Here is a 22428-nt window from a genome sequence, read left to right on the forward strand (position 1 = left end):
ATACAACTACTATGTTGTAAACACCAAGTATTTAAAGACGTCCTACATAAGGTAACAGCTTATTAGTTTCTAACTGAAGGTTTACACTTCTGAACATTAACAAATAAGCAGTGTAGTTTGCACTTTCTGGCACTGCCTGTTAAGCAGCTCTCAAGACATAGGTCGGCTAGTTTAGCTAATTAATGTTTAAAGTTTAGGTGTATGAGAACAAGTCTCACAAAAATTCAGGCATTAAAACTACAAGTTTGGAAGAATTTCATGCCAAGAGCTGGTTATGATTTTATATTCAGATTGAGATTGAGTAGCAATTAGAAAACTGGAAGCAATTTACTCTATTTACCTTCTATTGATTCACGCTATCTAAGGCTTAGTAAAGATAAAGGCTACTCATAGCTGTAACACACTGAAAATATTCCCATTTCATATGCACTTTGTATAAAAACTTCTTAATCTGATAGGCTCAATGAATCAAATCCCCTTTCAGTATTACATTCAGCAAACTGACATTGTGAAATCATTGACCATGTTGCTCTGCTACTTTACTGTGCATCTCTCCCCTAACCTGCTCTGGTCTGCACAGACAGGCATTATTGAGAGCAAGAAAAGTGCCAGAACGAACCTGATTGGACTGACATTCTTCGACCATGAGGGTCAATATGAGATAACAACATTACCACTACCTCACCATGAAGATCTCAGAGGATCCAAAAGGAAACACTGCATGACCGTAGGAGCTATATGAGATGGATTCAGCACTTAATAGGTAATAGAGAGAAGAAGCATCTTTCAGTGACTGATAATAGTGTACAGCAAGAGAAGGAGGACATGACTTACACTGTAAATTTTTCTTGAACTGGTAGAACGTAACTCCATTTGTAAGGTAGTATGGAATATACTGAGGAGTCCACGAAGAGTAGACTGTAATTTTAGCTTCACATCAACCATACAATTCTGATTTAAGATGTGCAAAGCAATGTATATATAATGTCAGACAGAACACATGAATAGAAAAAGACTCAAAATGTGGCTTTGGATTTAGACAGTAAGGTAATGTAGTCTTCATAAGACAAACCACAGGTTTTGACACAATATTTCTCAGACTGCCTTTCAGGGCAGCAGTCGCTCTGGTTACATTAAATTACTCATAAGTGAAGGCCCAGATGTGTGTTTATCATCTTCATATAAAACCAGACTTCCTTGAAAATAAAAAAGTAGCATTGCAGTTAGCTATTTTTTTCTGACCAAACATCAGTAGTAGTGGTTTAAATAAGTCTTAAAGAAAAAAACATACAATAAACCAATGTACTCAAGTTTTTGATTATGACATTTTATGTTTGGAAGGTACACTTACATTCTTTTCAAACTACCACTTTTCTGAAGGCCATAAAAAACATCACTGACATTTACAGATCACGATTGGATGGCAAAGCAACTGTATTAGATGTCCACAAAATGCAAAGAATACAAAACGCAATCTTAGATAACTGTTGTGCTCCAGTGCAATTCTAGAGCAACTTCGCTGGACAGCAGACATCAAAAATGATGCCCAATGTTCTATTCTAGAAGAACCGTGTTGCAAACAAAATTGTTTCTGTTTACAGCAAGAACCACACAGAAGCTCCTGGCAAACATGAGAGGCCCTTCATAGCACTGGCTACTCAGAGAGAGAGCTCATCCTGTTTGCAGACAGTCCTAACTAAGGGCCAGAAGCACTTTGAGTTTTACTGCCTACTTTGCTGGGCTAAGTACCAAAGTTTGACCTTTCACATCCAAGAAATTTTTTTGAAATATGTTTTTTAAATAACAGAGAGAATAAGTATACTTTTCCAGAGCACACAGTATTTCTTTAATCATTAGTATTTATCCATCATTGTACTGATGCCATGGCTTGGTTTGTACTTAACACGCCTGTCCAAACTTTATTTTAATTCAATGTGCTTTTATATTCTCTGCACATCTCTAATCTGTTTTACTAAGAAGCACATACAGCGCATTCATTTTTTATTATAAGAAACATATTTTCAGTTGAAATAAAGCAATGGATCAGTCCAGGTTAGGATAGTGATTCTGACAAACAAACTAAGAAAACATTGTACGTAAACTATTGAAAGGTACATTTACATCACACAATGTTTTTTTCAGACTTCATTTTTAATATAAAAGTTTGACTTTAAAACCAATGATTTTCCCTCTGCATTTAATTTCCCAAGAGCAGTACAAATCCTGATTAGTATTGTACATGGGTGGGACTCCTAAGTCTAAAGCTATGTGAAATTCATGACACCCATGCAGTTAATCTTCAGTAAAGGCAATGTAGGGTGTAAAATAATTCAACAGACCTGTAGAAAGGCAGGGTGCCATGTGGTTGGATGTACACATTATAGTTCTTGGCACTAGAGCTAAGGGAGTGGTTATTTCATTCTTATGTATTTTATCCTGCTGGGAGATAAATAGAAAGCTTCAGCATACAAGAATAATAAATCTATTGGTGGCAATAAATCTGATATTTTACAGCAGTTACAGTTCTGTTATTAGTTTGAACAAGAGCTGTCTGGAGGTCTTACATTCAGTGGAGATCTGCCAACTAATATGAATCATTAACCCATACAGCTTCCAGGCTATTTTCATTTATGTTTGTATAAAATTCTGTGGCCAGCTAGAGTAAGAGACACTAGTGCACACCCCCAGGATATGAAATGAAGAAATCTTCATAAATGAGTCATAGCTGAGCAGTACTCTTTCCTCTATACAATTTGTTAATCTGCTCTAGCACTCCTACTAGAAATGACCAAACTTAAGAAAGAGCCAACATTTCAGAATGCAAGCTAGTAAAATTGTCAGACTGCTTTCAAAGTCATTTCAGTCATAAAACCTTCCTGGAGTGACACGTATTTTTAAAATCCTTACGTGAGATCTCAAAAATGTCTGAGGAGGCTTAGTCAAACACAGCATTCCTAACCACAGCACAGAGCTGGAAGTGCTAGTTCTCTGCACAGCTTCAGCTCCCAGCTTTGTCATGTCTCAGCAGAGGTGTGCTGGCTCTTTGAGCATACATGGATAGAGCAGTAATATCTAGTGCAACAAGCACTACTGTGTTAATATTTAATTATATCACTGTGTATATTTGTGTCTCATCAGAAGCAAAGTCAGTACAGCATCCAACTAAGCACAGAGAATCTGTGTAGTTATTTACCCAAACAACTATTTTTGTGGTAGGAATTTTCTATATAAAAAAAGGAAAGACTTGGAATCATAACACTGATTTCTATAGCAGTCAAGATGTTTAGACTGGGTGTGCAATTTGGTAGTCACATAGCTTTTTGTTAGAATACATTTAGCTCCCAGGTTGCTCAGTGCCATTTTTACATGATGAGGTAATTAATTGCTTCTCATGTCCTAATACTGTTTTTTTTTTTTTTTTTTTTTTTTTTTTTTTTTTTTTTTAATGCAATACTTAAGGTCAAGTCAGAACAAAAATTGCACTGCATCAGTTGGCATGACTGGGACAGACAATTTGCCACGGCACATCTGTTAATTTTGTGCTGGTGGGAAATAAATCTTAGACGATCATCTGAAACCACTGGTAAATCAAGGGAGATAAGAAGGAAGACTGAGGAACTGTTAAATTGGTTGGGATTAAATGAAGTTTTACTTCCCCTTGGACTAAATATTTTTCCCTGTTTTTTAAACCTGTACCTACCCTTGAAGAGACCGATTTCTTGGTATTTCTGGGACACGAAAAGACGAAAACATCAGAAACCTGTTCTTTTTACAACATGAGCTGTTTTTCATTTCCTTACGAGAGTGTAACCTGGAAAGAGTGGCTTTTTGCCTGAAGCAATATTTTCAGTCAGAGAAATTCATGCAGAGAGAAGAGCTGTTGCTCATACAAATGCAGCTACTAAAAGCACAAGTCTTTGCTGACAGCACACAAAAATCAGTTAAATATGAGGGAACAGAGTCGTTTCCCTCTTGGCAAAAGAGTGGGCACACTCTACAGACTGGGTACACCTCTACTGATCTTGACACACTTTTACCAAAGGGGAGATTTTTCTTTTATCACACTGCACAAGAATCCTGGAAATATCTAAGGGGATTATAAAACATGCAGCTTATCTGCTAGCATTTTCCATAATTTTCCTCTTGGATTTCCATTGTTAGGATATGTCCATGTCAATTTAGACAAAGTTAAATAATAGCTGAAAGTAAATACTTCTTCATCTCCATTTTTTTCCATCAGTGATTTCTTAATTGTACAAATTAGATTTTTGGTTGTATATATATAACCAAAACATATATATTGAAAAAAAAATATATCACTCAAATCTTAAGCACAATTCCTGTTTTGTTTTGTTATTTACAATTTATGTGTCCAAGTACCACAGAAATCACACACAAGAAATAGTCTCATTGGTAACTTCAAGATTACCACAAGTACATGTCCTGTTGTAATTGCAGGGAAAACAGTTGTGATCTCAGATGCTTCATGTGGTCACTGTTGGCAAAAGGCAACATTTAATGGTAACCATAGCATACTTATTTCAAGTCACTTCACTAAGTATAATGTACTCTGTACAGATATGTTTTGAAGTGAAATCTCAGCTACAAGATCCTTTAGTGTATAATTTCAGTTATTTTCAGTAAAGACTATTTTTGCCTTGTAAGGAGAGAAAGTGCTAATCTTCTTTCACAGCCTTGCATTTTGTTTGTGTAATGTCAATTATTGAAGAGTTTTTGGCTAATGCTACAAAACTTTACAGATAAGCAGGAGACACCTTCCATGCTTGAACAACATATAAGATTTAAATTTCACAGAAACCCTGAATTAAGGCTCCTACATTTTATAAAATCCAGTATAAAATATTGATCATATAATTTTCTACAGGTTTTTTTGTTTGTTTTGTGATGGACTTTCATTTTAAATATCCCCCACTTATATTGAGTTCAGTTGACCTGCTCTATGTTTTCTGGTCATTGAAGAATTTGAGCAATTTCTGTTTTTTTTTTTTTTTTTTATCCCTTGGAACACAATAATAATATAAAATTTATGGATTAAATGAATGTCTAGTAGATTTTGATGTTTTCTCACATCACATACTAAATTGGAGACCTTTAAGAGCAACACTTGGACTACACTCAGTGTTAAAAAACAAACAAACGTACTTCATCAAATTTCAAATTTATTCTCTAAGCTTATTGAGACATTCTGTATCCTCATCTATATCAGTAGATCTATACATGGTGCCATTCTATTGTTCTACTGACTTTAAACTACTGCATTTGTTAGAAACTAATGAATCTATTTGAGCTCTCCATCAGAGAAAAGGGAATATCCATCTGCAATGTTAGTTTGGTGTTTTGAAGGGCCAGGGGAGGCAGAAACTCTTTCATTCTTCAACGCTCAATGAATATTGCCAGGTCAATGCTATTGAAATATTTTGTGTCTAAATGGACTGTAATGATCACATCAGCAGGAATGTTAGCAACAACGATGTATCATCTCAGCAGTGAGCAGTTGGATAAAGTTCATCATATGTACACAATTCTATCAGCTGTGCATTTTTTTCAGAGGGAAAGCACTACTTACAATTCCTGTCATGTGTGGCAAATTATTTACTATTTTGATTTAAAAAAAAAAAAAAAAAAAAGATTCTGAACGCCAAAAATAAATTATAGATATTTTGAAATAATGGAACAGATTGACTTTGAATCATCAGAATGTAGAGCACCTATAAAATATTTCATTTAATACTCATCAAAGTCATTTCATGGCAGTACTGGAAATAGACTAAGTGCACAACAAAGGCTTGTGATTTTTCTTTTTGCTCCTATTTAAAGAATATAAGGCAATATTAAAAAGTTCAGAACATTCCAAATGAAATGTTGACTAAATTTTTATGGCAGAACTTACTCTGAGTTCAGTAGAATGGAAATTTCCCTTAAAGTATCAATGTAACATGTATAGGGAGCATCCTGAAGCATTTGCTTCACTATAAAACTAACAAGTTAAAAACTGCAGCACCAACCACAGGTAGAAAGAGGCATGAAGAACATTATGTCTATTCCAATTTTGCCTATGTACTTACGAATACAGAATAGCCTTTATCTAAATTAGATTTCAGGTGGTACATAGTAGATAATACTCATTTTCAAACACTAACACCAGATCCTTGTTTGCACTGATTTTATTATTCAAATTATTTATGTTTCTATCCAAATGTAGCCCTTCTTGTATATCCCGATATACAACACATATTCTGATGTGTTCTGATAGCATTTTGATTTATAGTTATTTAAAGGAGGGAACACTTGTTATTGCCAAAACCATCTCTCTCAGCACGTGTTCAGTGGAGGTCTTTCATCTAATTTTTAGATCACTAGACTGTATTTCATAATGTCTTCTCATCGTTTCAAGATCACCAGCAGTGGAGTGAGATGCTCCTCGTACAGACACTACTGATCTTTGGAGGTGCAAAGCACCTGCTTGAAAAACTGAACTTTACCTTTCATTAACTGCTTTGGAGGGAAGGGGGAAAATGTGAAGCACTCAGCACATCTCCAGGACTGAGCTCTAACTTCCATTTAACCTTTCACTTTTCTCCTAAGAGCCTTTCATGAGATGATGAAAACAACCTGAGAGACAGAGTCTAATAATCACATAAAATTACATGGAATTTCCTCTGACAACCACAAGGTTATACAATCCAGTGACCTAGCTGTATTTATGGAATACAGGAAACCTTTACCTCCTTTCCTTTAGGCTTCAAAAATAAACAATCTTACATAAAAATACACAACTGCCACACTGTTTAATACCATTTTAAAGCATCTTACCTAGTGGTGTCTGCAGCCAAACACATTAGAGATGAGGAAGAGGAGCCTTCTGTTTTCCCTTAATGTATCTCCTCAGGCACTGTTACCTATAGAGCACAGAAGAGCTCTGTATAAATGAAGTGTTGTTGGAGTACTGAATTGTGAGACCTCTGGCAGTATACAGTGGTTGATTGATCATTTCAGAGATTTGTTTAGAAGAAGAAATTTACAAACTAAACCACTCACAACTTTTAAATAACACCTTTATGCATTATTTCAACAGAAATTAAAGCTATCTGAACTAATTCTGATACCACTCAATTTACAAAGCAAAACATATAAAGCGCACAATTTCTGAGGGGAAAAAAAAATAAGAGAGTCTTAATTTTGCAGGGTTGAAATTGTCCAAAGTAACTGCTTCTCCTGGTGATCAAGCCCTGTTCAGAAGCTTAGGAGGAGGGTATGGGCACTGTTTTACTAACACCTGTGAGAATGTAAATATATGTAATTTCATGCATTTACAATCAAAACACTCTGATTTTTGAATATCAAACGCAGTGTTTAATTAGAAAGAAAGCTGAAATCAGGTATCAATCCAAGAACATATTTGATAATATTCTTTATAAAATTTGAGTTGTTTACAGACAGTATAAAATGACAACTATTAAGGCAAATCTACTATTTTTATAATTATATTAAATAATTTGAAAAAAAATTCTAGGATTTCAAATAGGTACAATTTAGGGATGGAATTACAGTTATATTTTTACCATCTTTTTTTTTCATTGGTCTGTATTGAGACTGCTAGATACTAACTTTAATAGATGCTTTCATAATTAATAACCGTAAGGAAGCCTGTGTCCTTTAAGAAATAGGTAAAAACTGCCCTACAGTTTAATGGGCTGCTAAACAATCAAAATGAAAATAACGGAAAATATTTTGCCCTGTGATTTCTGCCTGCAATTTTCAGCAGTTTGTTCATGGTCCCTAGAAAGCTTCGGATGTGTGCTACAGTAAAGGGCTTTACAGTGCCTGGATGCAACATCACCTCAAGCTAATCCTTTTCAGTGTTTAAAGAAAAAAGTCTTTACAGCCCAAGGACACAAATGAAAACCACAGCCTAAATTCAGGCTACACTTCCAGTGCCACCCTGACTAGTACGCATATGGTTCTTTCAGAAACCCTGAACTCATAGAAGAACCTCATGGTCCTGGTAAGATTTATCTTTCAAGAAGTTGCATTTAGTACTCAGTGAATTTTAGAAATTGGGAATTTCTGACATTTATTGAAAACTATGTTGAATGCTATGAACCACAGACACAGCACCTTATCTTGGAAAACAACTATTACACACAAGGCAGACTAGAGAACGGAAGTTAATAATAGGTATAAATGCCAGGTGCATTACAGTGTACTAGCACGTTATGATGATTCTGCCCAGCTCCCCAGACATATCCACGTCTTGATATTTCTACATGTAAGGTCTCTAAACCCTGGAGCTGAATGCTGGCCTGTAAAAGAACATTTTTGTTTTCTGTCTGTGAAAACAAATAACCATATGAAAACCATATGGCTAACCTATTCAGTATGTTTTTGAAATGTGTGGTTTCTCTTCTCTCAGACATTGCTAGAGAGGTGTCCTTTCAACATAATATCTCTCCTCCAGAGAGATGTGCAAACACGCCTTTTAGAAAGCAAAACCACTGGGATGGAATGGAAGAAGGTTAAAAACATCAGTTTTCAGTATCTCTTCACTGACATGCACCTGTGGATGTATTTGTGTATACAACCTGTGTATTAATCAAACTCCCATGATGTTAGCTTACTGAAATTTCCTTTTACCTAACTAAAGTCACCAAAATAAACCACTTCTTCCTTTGTTCATCATTTGCCCAAATTTCTGTGCAGTTCCATCAATATTTTAAGAACTTCTTGCTATTCTTGGGCATATACACATTACTTTCGTATTAATATATAGATAGGCAGAACTGTTTCTTTCGTGAAATTGTTCAAGAAAAGAGCCAATGGTATTAGCATGGTATTGCTTAGCTGCACAAATAATGGTCAGTAGCACGTTTTTTTCTTTTCTTTTATGTTTCTAATGCAAAGACTTCACAGTCATTTAGTATTTTTTCTTCAGCTAAATCAAAGTGTAATGGATGATAAAAAATTGTCACTGTTCACACTTAACACTTGAAATGTCAGTCCAGTAAACCTAGCACGCAGAAAGCCATACTAAGTGCTGATAAGAAAGTACACTTGCATTAAAGTCAGAAGCATTATTACACTCATTGAAGCCTACATTCTGCAGTATTTGCAATAGCCTTAATACCTATTGTACAATCAATAGATGTACAACCAATAAGTGTACAGAGGTTAGGCTAAATAGGATCATCACAGTGGAAAGATAATACATGAAAAATGCTCACTGATGTTGTAGGCTCACAATAAACTCCACAAGGAGCAATCTCCAGAAAGAGATCTTTCCTCAGTGGCAGTCAGCACCTAAATGGGATCTAGGGGAGGTGGAGTCAGGTTCCACCCCTTCCAGTAGCACAGGTGAATTGCCTTCACCTGTGCTCCCATGGCTGACTCATTGCTTGCCTCAGAGGTTCAGGCCACGATCAACAGTTCCCATACACCCATGTATTTAACATTTGAAAGCTACTGAGAATGCGAGACCCTTTTAGGGTAGAATTGTTTGTCGACAGAGGCAGTTTTAAACTGAACTTAGATATTTTTACTCTTTTATAAAATTGACTGTCCTTTGTAAATCAGTGCAACCTCAGAACATCTAGTCACAGTGGTTGAAATGACTAAGTCCAGCCTCAAAAAAATGTGAGCAGTACGTAAAAAGGATAACATACCTATTCCTGCTTAATATCCATGCCAAAATTTTTCTGATTTGTGATAAACATAAGCTTTAGAATGTCTGATCATTATGAAGTGCATCTTACCCTTGAGAGTATCCCATTACCTGTAATTTGAATATATTGAATGTAGTTAAATGTGCAAAATAAGGAAATATGCTTCTCCTCCATATCCTAATAAATCAAGCTTGTGATATATCTAGAAACTGGTTCTGGATTCATACAAGGAGCATCATCTTTTTTCCCTGCACTGATTTCGAAGTGTTTAAAATTATACAGTATTTATTTCATTTTTATGTTAAAGGATGAGTGATATAAAGTATAAATTTGAGCAAAGATGGTAAGATAAGAAGTCTTACTCCAAACCTCCAAAATCAACAGGAATGTTGCCATTGGAACTGAAGCAACTCACACTCTCTAGGATATAGCACATTCAGTGATGGCAAAATAAGAACGTTTTAATGGTACAAGGTAACTTCCTTTGAAAATAAGTATATTTTAAATGTAAGCTAAATATCTTCCACATACATATTGTATATTGTAAATATTTTCTTATCAGGATTCTCCGGAACTTACTCAGTGTGATTCAAGGAGAGACAAACACTGAAACAAATTCAGTAAGCATATTATAAAGCAAGTTTAAGGTGAGTAACTCTGAAGTCTCTGATCCTTTTCCCTTCCTTCCTTCTCTATATGATCAACACTGACAAGGACTCAGACCATAATAATAGATCTTTAGATCTCAGCTTACAAAGGTCAATACCTGTGAACTATGCAAGACATTAGCACAGTCTTCAGACTTGAACTTTCTTTGTCCACTAGTCTTTGACCTCTTCTGAGATAAGAAAGAAGAACGCCAACAAGTTCTAGTAGTGATAATCCTTTCTACAACACAGTCATCTGAAATCACATAGAACCTTGACAGAGCTAATCTACCATTAAAAATTTTGGTCATTTTCACGCTGTGCTAAATTTGAAAAGTCCATGTTCCACTAAGAAAAAAACAAGCATCAACCCTTTGCAGTCTAAAATCCTCAGAATTCACAGAGTCATCTTCACTCAAGGAAAAAAAATCAAGTGAAAATTCAGAAGTTTCCAAGGAGCAATCAACATCTTTGTCACTGACAAAAGCTGCCACTGCAATGACAGAATCAAATTTGACTTGAAAAGAAGAAAATATTGGATGAAGGCATGGAATCATTCAATATATCTCAGTTTTCACACCTCACTTTCATTAAGCAAAAGCTTTTACAATCTAATTTTCACAGGGAAGCAAAGACAGAAAGCTTGGCTCAAAGTCACTAGACGTGACCATCTAGTTTAAATGAAAAGAATTTAAAAGAGAGGAATAGAATATAAGAAGCAAAGGAAAGAAACAAATTACGCGATCTCTGTATTTTATGAGCTCTACTTTGAATTCTGGCAAACTGCTTTACGTTACTGTATTTTTATGTGAGGCAGAGTGCTATCTTTTATATATATATATATTAATATTGCTCACTGGATTCTTTTAGTTCCATGAATGGGTGAAATTATCCATATATTAATAACCATCTACCTATACTCTTAAATAATAACATGCCTTCTTTAAGTATTCTCTTGTTCAGAATACTAGTAAATAGCAACTGTGGTAGATCCCTCTCAAGATTCCCAACAGGAGGCCCCAACCCTAGCCTGAAATTTTACTTTTAGCAATGAGAAATAAGTTAATCTCTATAACTCAAACCAGTAAGCTGTTAAAAAGGGGCAAGTTTTTCTTTGAAATAATACTTTGTGCTTTTCATGGTGCAAGTACATGGTACATCACCATCCTCACTATCTCCACCTACAGAACTCACGAACCTAGGACCCATTGATTCAGTAAAGGCAAATGGTTTCAAGTTTATCACAATGTTCACAAGGAACTGTTCACAGGAGATATTATGCACTCCCTCCAATTTCAGCTCTTACTAGTTATGTATGCAATTACAAAATTTATGACTTATACATCAATTGAATGATTTCTAACACTTAATGTCATAAACACATTGATTTTATTAGCCGTAGCGGGAGTTTTACTAAAGAAATAGCAACAAAACTACATTAAATTTGATAAAGTATGAAGTAGTGGATGCGCTTAAAGATAACAGCAGTTAACTCTGCAGTTCAGACTAATTCTCTCCTATGGAAGAATAGGAAACAGTATCCTCGATATTGTTATTAATTCTTCACATAAAAGCAGGGGGGGAGGGCACCTCAGAATGATGTGCGGAAAATTCCCTGTTTAAAAAATAATTCAATAGAACCCAAGGTTTTCATTTATATTTTAAATTATTTTGCATTTTTAATCCACCTTTTTGATATATTTTTGTATTTCCTTAATAGGATTTGTAAGATGAGATTTTCTTCGTTTTTTTTTTTTTTTTTTTTTTTTTTTTTTTTTTTTTTCAGAAAAATATTCAGTCTGGAAGAACAACTGAAAATAAAAGGTCTTGCTGTATTAGCTAGTCAAAAAAAAAACAACCCTGTAACTTCTTGCTACAGGATTGAAATCATTTGCATCAATAGACCATCATGTTATAGCAAGAAATAAACATTAGTTCTGGAACAAAGGCACAGGATTTCAACAAAGAAATGATCATCTAATTAAACAAACCACTGCATTTCTCTAAACCATTATGGAACACACTTTATAAGGTTTTTGTCCAATGATTATTATGCTATCCTTTTTGAAAGCATCAACATTTTGGAATGCAGAAGAAATTTTATAGAATCACATAAAGGTTGGGAAAGACCCTTAAGATCATCTAAGTCCATCCATCACCATACCCACTAAACTTAAAGTGCCACATCTATCCTGTTCTCCCCCCATGGATGGATACTAAACCATCTCCCTTGTTCCAATGTATTACCACTCTTCCCGAGAAGCATTTTTACCTAAAATCCAACCTGAGCCTTTCATGGAGCAATTTGAGACCATTAACTCTCATCCTATCACCTTTACCTGGGACTTTTCCCAGGCCAAACTCCACCTCCAACCTCCTTTCATGTCTTTGAAGAGAGTAATAAGGTCTCCCCTGATCTTCCTCTTCTCCAGTTCCATCAAACATTCCCCATAAGACTTGTGCTCCAGTCCTTTCACAGTTTTGTTGCCCTTCTTTGGACACACTCAATATCTTTCTTGTGGCGAGAGGCACAAAACTAGACACAGAACTCAAGGCGCTGCCTCACCAGTGCTGAGTACAAAGGGATAATCACCTCCCTAGTGCTTCTGACTACACTGTTTCTGAGACAAGCCAGCATGCTGTTGTCTTTTTTGGCCACTTGTGCACACAATACATTGCTGGCTTATGTTCAGCTGGCTGTTGACTAGTACCCCCAGATCCTTTTCCTCCATGCAGCTTTCCAGCCATTCTGCCTCCCAAGCCTGTAGCACTGCATGGGGTTGTTGTTACCAAGTGCAGAGTGCAAGACCCAGCACTTGTTCTTGCTGAAGCTAATCGCATTGGCTTCAGCCCATAAATCCAGCCTATCCAGACAAAACAAACAAACAAAAACAAACAAAAACACTACTAAAAAATTCAGAAGATAACAACTTTGTCTCGGACTATATACCATAAACAGTACAGAACTGAGAGATGCCAGCCTAAGATACCTTGAGCACTCAAACACTGGAACCAAAAACCTTTTCCAAAATGCAGATGCAGGACTCCAAACACACACAACAGCATCAGGAAAACACCAAGTCCAGAATTCTCTGTTGGGTATAGGTGCAGTTTTGGACTTTCCATACTATAAAGGTCACGCAAAATACTCAGGAGGACAGGCAGCAGTATCTGATTCAGTAACATAGTTTGTCCATGGCCATAGCATTGTTGATACTCACCTCACAGCCCCAGCCAAAGGCAACAGGCAGTCCACCTGTTCAGGGCCCTCAACACATTGAGTGGGAGGAATCCTTGCTTTGGGAATTAATGAAACCAAGAAAAATATTTGTACAAAAAATTCTTACACATAAAATGGGCAGATTTGGGTCACTGTTGAAATCAGTGAGTCATCTGGATTTGTAATTTGCCATGAAATATTCTTGGATAAAATTGCGTACTCAGAGAAGAGATGATAGATGGGAGCATGTGTGCTTTTCTGTAAATACAAATCTGGAAATCAGGACATAGTTGAAGAATCTGCTGGCTACTAACTCTGAATTGAAACAGAAAGAAAAGCAGAGGTCATACTTTTTTTCTTAAAAAAAGGAGAAAAAAGCATACAACAGCAGAACAAAACAAAACACAAAAAATCTACAAAAGAAGACCCACACCACCATGACAACAACCTATTTTAATAGTATTAGAAAAAGAAAAATTGCAATGCAGGTGTTACTTTACAAAATCATAGACTAGCCTGGATTCGAAGAGACCCATAAGGATAAGTGAGTCCAACACGTGGCTCCACATAGGACCACCCAAAAATCCTCATAAACCTCCAGGAATATCAGACTCTAATGTATTCTACATTTTTCACAGTGAGAGACAGAGACTTCGTGAGGTCTCAGCCTCATCTTCTTGTGTCCCTCAGTCTGCACTGCATGCTTTTGTGCTGGCTAGAAAAGATTATCTGAATGGTATAGCACCATAAAAGGTGTCTACTCCTTTGGAAATATCAAGACGTTTTTAAAAGGGCTTGATTCACTCATCAGTATTTGTCTAACCACCCAAAGGAATTCAAATGCCCAAGCTGTTTGCCTGCATTATTAGTAGGAGAAATGGGTGGTCTGTGGGAAGCTGGGGTACTCAGAAAGATGGGTGTGCTAAAATTCCCAGTTGGTGCTGCTGGCTGTCACAGAGCTCTGCAGCAGGTACAGCAACTAAAAAAAAAAAAAAAAAAAAGGCTTTATCAATGGCAAGGTGCTGGGAGAATTTATGCTCCGATAGCTCTAAGAAGCAGATGCATGAGAGCTTTATTACCGAAAGAGGCACTTTATTTCTAAATTACAGACATATCTGCCCTTGTGAATCTAGCCCATGCTAGACAAATTTTGGGCCTTTTTTCTTTGAAATCATTTATGAATATCAGTGTTGCCAACAATCTTTCTGGGGGCACTGAGTTATAAATTTTAAGTAAATTCAATTAAACTAAAGCCCCTTTATTCCTAGCAAGAAATAGCTGAGTTCTTGAGTAACTAACTGAAGCAGATACTGAAAATAGTATTTCTCCTAGTCAATGGGATTGTATGTATGTTCTGTTTCATACAATCCGCACTGGCTTCCAAGAAAAGACAAACAACTTTACACAGTAAGAAATCCCTTAATTGGGTTAGTGATAGAGAAGGCAATGCTGGTGCATTGCTGCAAGCAGCAATGTGTGAATTTTTCTATTCAACACAGCAACAGTGGTCTATTTATTCGGCTTATGTGCATAATTAGTAGTAAAATAACGTTTTTTTTTTTTTTTTTTTTAAAACATACAGTAGTTATTCTTTATGGGTCTGGATTCTGAACAAAAATATTTCCTTTAGACTTTGAGTAATGCTTTCTTCAGGTAAGCTTTGGCAAATGCCATAAAAATTATAAATCTGGAAACCTGGGAAGTATAGAAAGGGGAAGGAAATTACCTCAATTTGGCAGGAGATACAATGATACTTTCTTTAAATAAAATGTATTCTCTGTCCTTAAGAACCCCTTACAGACTGTTTTAACATTCCATTGTAGCCTGTCACCTACCCTTGCTGTTGCCAGGCCCACAAGAGGCAGCTGACTGAATGGTATCTGAGTTTACAAAGAGCCTATATTTACTTGTTGTTTTTCAGTTCTTTGAGAACATGTGGTAGTTTAACACCTTTCTGATTTAGTCATGAATGCTCTTTTACTTACAAAAGCAAAGTAGGCCATAATGGAGTATCCATAGGTAGCAGGAGCATAGCTAAAGATGGAGAATATTACACGCCAACAAAACTGCAATTTAACTGGATGCATTACCTACCACGTTAGCTACTTCCCCCTCCACCCTGCTATTCTTAAAAAACTAACAGAAAACAAACAAACAAAAAAAAAACAACAAAAAAAAAACACCCAAACCAAACAAACAAATCCCAAAACAATAAAATCACCGAACCAAAACAAACAAACAAACAGTTTTAAGAAAAAAAAACTTCTTCACTTCTTCTGAATGGAAACCCTGGGGGAAAACCTATGTTTGACATTGTTGATATTCTTAGAGATTCTTAATAGTGTGTTATACTATGAGATAGGAACTGTATAGGTAAAAAGTGGAAAAGCCAATTGCAGAGTTAATGTTAATTACTATAACTCTGCATAAAATAGGACCTACAGTTTGATCTGAGATGACAAATGTATCATCAGGGATCACTAGTCTGATGTAATGTCCAATTTTTCTGAGAAGAATTCAAAACCAACAAAGCACGTATCAGATCAGTATAGAACTAGTTAACTGACAGACCTCACATCACACTTGTTCTTAAGCACTCTTCCTCCAATTAAGATATTTCTAACAAGGTTTTGAGCGGTCTTAGATCTTTGCTAAGTACTGCTCAGTATCTTTAGTAAACTGAACCAAAGAAAAAATATATTTCTATTAGGCCCTTGAACACCTAACTCAAGACAAAGAAAATTTTAAAATATCCTGTTTTTGCACCTATTCTTTACATGCAATAAGCCAACATATCAATTTGATATTAATTAGTTCAGATTTATTGCTCTATGAGAAGATCCAGAAGTTGTTTTTAAATTAAGATTCAACCAATTAACAATTGCCATTCTCCTAATTACACTCACTAGCAATACTTCTCATGCCTAACTTTCCTAACAAGAAAAAGTCACCTTTCTCTGAACTTCTCACTTGTCTATGCGGGTAATTAAAACACTCAAGTATAAAGTTGATCTGACAAATTCCGTTGAGAACATGTGTGCTGTAATTTCCCTGAATCCCTTAGTGCAGGACAGAGTGCTGGCTAAGCCCAAAGGTTTATCAAAACACAGTGATAAATCCCAGATGTGATCTCAGCTTTTAATGCTTTCTGTTTTGTTAATGTCTCCAAAACCACTCATGGGATTTTTGTTGGGTGTTTTCTTTCTTCCCCCCCCTCCTTTCCCAAATTCAAAGTAAATTGGTCTGGCTTCTGGTATCTGGCACAGTGGCATATTTCCTCTCAACAACTGTAAGCCTGTCTGGAAAACAGAACAACATCTTTGAGATGGGGTGTTTATATGGGCAACTTTGAGCCACTGAAATGAACGTGGCCCCACCTTCAAAGAGACTCCAGAGCACTGCTTACTTGATGAAAGCATTAACTGTTTAGGTTGACTTGATTTACATGGAAGCAGCCAGCTCATTAGCTGAGCTGAGCGCAAGTAACTGAATGTAATGCACATGCAGATGTTTTCCTAGCTACTTGATGTTAATGCTGCTGCAGCTTTCTTCAGGGTAAACGTACAAAGAGAGCAGTGATAAGGCCTTGCAGAATCTCCAACAGCTGAAGGAGAGCAAGCTGTTGAAAAGATTTACATCAGGGCTACTGAGGTCAAAGAAGTCAAAGTAACCAAATCTTAGTGGCAAATAAATAGGATTGCACTGTATATGATTGCACATATAGGACTGAAGTATTCACATATTTTACAGAAATAATAATTTAAAATGACAAGGGGTAAACGGAGAACTTGGCATCCACTGATCCTGAAGAAATCTACTTTTTTTTTTTTTTAAGTTCTCTAATGCCTAAGCTATATGTAGATCTGTACCTAGTTATTATATGTAAGCCTGTTCTTCCAGAAGTAAGTTTTCAAATATTAAATTCAGGTAAGCCGTATTTCCTTCATCACCAAAAAACAAGTTCTTCCTGACCAATTGCTTTTAATATGCTGTTCTTTCCTTGAATAAGAGAGTTTAAAATAACAACTCAATGAATATTTGAAAAGGTATTCATAGTACGCAGGAAAAAAAAACCATTCAGTAACAAAATGAAAATGGATAAACTTTAATGAATGTAATATTAGACTGTTCATAATTAACATGGAAAATGTTTCCTACTCATCACATCTTGCATTTTAAAGCTACTTTTTGATGCCTCTCATTCACAATCATAATTAAAACTGCACCTAAATATCTTTTCTCATCTAGAAAACCTAATCAGAGCTTTCTGTTATGTTTTTCTTGGCTTAGTCTCAAATCCTCACCACAGGAGTAAAGATTAATCAACCTGCTTTTCCTCTGTTCATTAATTTAGTTATTTTATTCATATAATCTGTGGGGAATCTGACAGTCTTTTATTTCCAACACCCATCTTCCTTCCTCTCCTCTTTGTCATCTACTGCTATATTTTGCATCATACAGTCTTCTAGATTAGGATTATATTTATATTAGATTTGTAAATGAATTTGTAAATGTATAATGAACCATTGTACTTTTATTGATTTAGAATGATATAGCAAACAATGTAAGTTGAATAGTGTATATACGTATATATGTATGCTTAAACATATTTATTTCAAATTCAACGGCTTCTGTTTCTGCCGAGAGATAGTTATGGGCTTCTTTCATTTTCAGAATGACTTGAATCTATGAATATCCAGCATTAATAAAACAAAAATCATAGTGGTTGGACTGTTAAAGAGGGAGATGGCAAACTTGAGAAAACAACAGAGCATAGCCATGACTTGTGGTAATCACTGTATACCCCAAGGCCTTTCCCACACTAGAGACAAAAAACGCACAGAAGTCAATGCCAGTTATTTGTTTCCAGTGACAGGAAAAGATAATGCCCAGGTGAAAATATTTTAGACCCTAAATTTCAATTCCCAAATTGGTCATTCAACTGCAGCTTTGTATCTACTTTTCATATGGCACATTCAGAGCATTTAGTCAGAGGTCCAATGGTCATAAAAAACTACTGTACCATTCTTTGGGCAAAACCATCTCTACATTGTATGCGTCTTGGATGCAGAGTCTCTCTGAAGTGTCCCCAAAGACACTACAGATGTCATCCGTTAATGCCTGACATTCCTTCTTAAGGCCAGTATCTCATCTTTGTAGATGGGCACAAGCCAAATCAGTCTTCTGTTTCCCATTGCCTGGCATAAGAGACCCACAGAGAAAGTTGGGTTTTTTTTTGTACTGTAGAGGAGATGGAGTATTTCTTGAAGGGGAGTTGCAATGAATTTCTCTGGTATCACTGAATCTGGGATTGAGGTAGAGTATAACATGATTTTATCAAAATGTGAAGAATAGTAGGCCAGTTAAGCTAGATTTTATTTATTTATTTATTTTTTTACATGCCAAGTTCGCAGAGCCTCTTCCATGTTGCTGCCCCATATCCTATCTATACATTCATTCAAATTAAAAGAAAAAATAGAAACCCAGATCTCATCTATTTTCTTTGCTTCCCTGTCATGAAAATCAATGTTCATCTTCTCATTTTCCCACACTAGATAGACTTCCACAAAAGCATTCTAAATTAAGAACTTTGCATGAAGTTAGGTTTCACAAGTATTTGTTGGCCAGTCCCACAGCTGAGTGAAGCATTTTGTTAATGATTTTCTAAAAACACATTGTTCTCATTATTCTATTCATTAATTCTTTAATAGTTAAGAAAAAGAGACAGAAATATTTTGCTGCCAGAAATAAAATAACTCAAGACTCCCCTACAAATTAAGCTTAGTGCATTTTGGTCCTCAAAAGAATATGACCTGGATAAGTTGAAGGCATTTGAAGGAGAAAAGGTGAGATGGCTATCAAGGTTAATAAGAAGAAAAGGAAAATCTGAGGGTCTAACGTAAGGAAAAATGACATTCTAACACGATCAACAACATGCATAAGGAATGATAGACTATTGTTCTGCCTACCCCTTAGCCGTCTACCTGTACTTCTTCAGCTCTCTCCCATACTGCCTGCTCATCCAATTGCCTTTTGAATATGTGACTGTTATGGTTATGGCTGTCTTGGATATATTTTCAGGCACAGAAAAGCTCAAATGTGTGGGAAGGCTGTAATTAGAGAGCATGTTAGAGAGTCAAAAAAACCTATGTCTTTGCCACAGAATCCTGCTCCAAAAAGTAAGTTCTTACATATGTGCCATATGCATGTTCACAGTCTTTTTATTTCTTAACAGTCCTTCTTCCTCATCCAGTTGTGAAGAAAAAATACTAAAAATATGAAATAAATGTGTACAGATATGATAGTATGTTCAGATACTCAAAATACTGTTGGAGAAAAATTCTTTTCAAAAATTCTATGGTGGAAAGTATTTTTCACGGGAACGAAAATAAGTATTTCCTTCCTCTAGAAAATAACTGTCAAATGGCAATGGATTCAAAGGACGACTGTGCTAAAATTGAAAACTAAAACCTCTATTCTGCTTCCCAATAAAGTTCTATTTATCTTCCACAGTTACAGGGCTAGGCTAAGAATTCATTATACTGTGAAACAAGAAGCATCCTTGCATTAGAAACCTTCATAATGGAAAGATGATATTTTTCTAACAACTCTGACTTAAGCATATTGATGAGATTATAAATTTTCATGTTTAAAACAACAAAGACCTTTTTCTAATTTGGATGATGCTATCCAAGTGCCCTATCTGCTTAATGACACAGAAAATTAGTGTAGAACTTAGAATATGCAGTCGCTCTTGTCCACTCCCCTTATAATTCCCTTTCACCCTCATCCTTCTCATGTCTTTTCTCATTCATTTCTTATCACTTTACTCAAAAGCCTTTAATGTCTTTAACCTTTCAACTTCACCTTTTACTCCTCCCTGAATTTGGACTGGGACCATGGCTGAAACATGCAAGTAGTTTATAATTTCCTCTCCTTTTTTTTTCCTTGTTTAAATTTTCAACATCATGTTGCACATTCAGGAGCACTGCTCTCAATGAAGTTATTCATAAAGCATTCTGTGTTTAGATTTGTAGTCACAGCGCTGGCTGCCTCTCTGTCTCAGAAATGGTGGGTCTTAATAAAACTCCTGACTGAAGATTCTAAATTCCTTGATGGAAGGGCTGTCTTGTACCATGTGTTTGTATGGCACCTAAGAGAATCAGAGTCAAAGTCAGGTTTTCTAAGTTTCTAACTTTCTTCTTGCTGTTTACATTGTTAGTAATATCAATAAATATAAATCCTAGCAAAAATATTGGAGAAGGCATAAATTCTTTTGCTCGCATATGGGTTATGAATAAAGAGTATTTTTATATGTTCATTTACTTGCTTGTTGCATAGAAGGCTAGCCTCATGTCCTAGAACATCCAGCAGAACAGCCAAAATCCTGAACTTGTGGTTATTCTTACTATTTTTTTTTTTAATTTCATTTTCTTTCTTTACATGATGTAAGCAAATACAAGATAGTATAGTAAAAAACAGAAATATCCTCTAGTTTCAAAATTCATATTTAGCCCATCCAGTTTCCCATAGCCAATAAAATATAAAAAATAAACTATACTGTCTATCTTCTTGATTCTCGGCAACATTATTACTGTAATCTGACAGATATTCTTAAGCAAACAAAATTACTTCAATCCTAAACTACGCTTTCCAACAGTGGGAACCACTTTTCTCACCCAAGGGCTGGGCGTTCAGCTTTCACATCTTGCAGCAAACTCTCAAATGAAACTTCATAATTTCTTACTTGCTTTCTGTAATAGCAGGCCCAAGGTAAAAATAACATTACACTTCACCTATCAGAATTTCAGAAATATAAAGCAAATTTGCATGCATAGGAAAAGACAATTCTGAATATTACACTGCATTTCTCAGTATCACATGCCTGTTCTAGAGATCCTCTGATAACTAACGGTAGCTCTTACACAGACCTTCCACAGCATTCCTCCACAACTCTTCTTCACTGTTTTACTATACAGGCAAAGAAACACAAAACAAGGAAACAAACAGTTTTTTCCAAAAATTCTATTTTTCTGTCATTTTCTCAAATTCATCATTGTCACTTACCATTTATCATTGTCATTTACCTTCACTCAGTTATTTCCATGGTGAATAAGCACTGTAATTTGCAGCTAAAACAAAAATCATCTGAATATAGCAATTTACATAATAGCAGTTATGAAATTACTAGCCTGTCAATACATTTGTAATAGATGTTGAAATGCTCAGAAAACCCAAAATTGAAATGGTTCTGTGCACACTCAAAAGCAAAACTGCAGTTTCCTGACAATTTTGGAAATAATATTTAATTCTTTATCTTTTTGTAAGTAGTGACACATTTGGAAACCACATCTTTCATTCTTGAATTCTCCTTAGATTCCAATTCCAGTGCTTAAACTTCAGTATTTATTACAACTGTGATTAAGTACATCATTAAGAACATCATATTAAACACAATAATTTTAAGGAAAAAAAAAAGCTCAAACAAAAAGACCATTTTGAATGCAGAGATCAATCAAAAGAAGTCAGAGCTACAGATCAAAATCACTGGAATTTGAATCCTTTTTTGAAACTGGGTGGCCTATGCCTAATACTGTGTTTTGTGTTTTGGTATGGCATTTGCATGGTTTTTGCAGTGAGACTCAATATATTATTGCAAGTTAGCAGGACTTAGTCAAATGGAGAAACACATTCCATTTCCTTCTTTTCTTAGCCTATAGTTTCCTACAGTGTCACTTGTTTTTGCTCAGAAAAACCAAAATATGCCTGGAATTGCAATTTGGAAAAAATTTGTAGACTTGTGGTAGTAGTGGCATTGACTACATGCCATAAAGCTCTTTAATGAGCTTCACCATCTCCAGATCAAGTTCTGCAATGAATG

The sequence above is a fragment of the Tetrao urogallus genome, assembly GCF_951394365.1.
Source record: "Tetrao urogallus genome assembly, chromosome: 6".
Classification (NCBI taxonomy): domain Eukaryota; kingdom Metazoa; phylum Chordata; class Aves; order Galliformes; family Phasianidae; genus Tetrao; species Tetrao urogallus.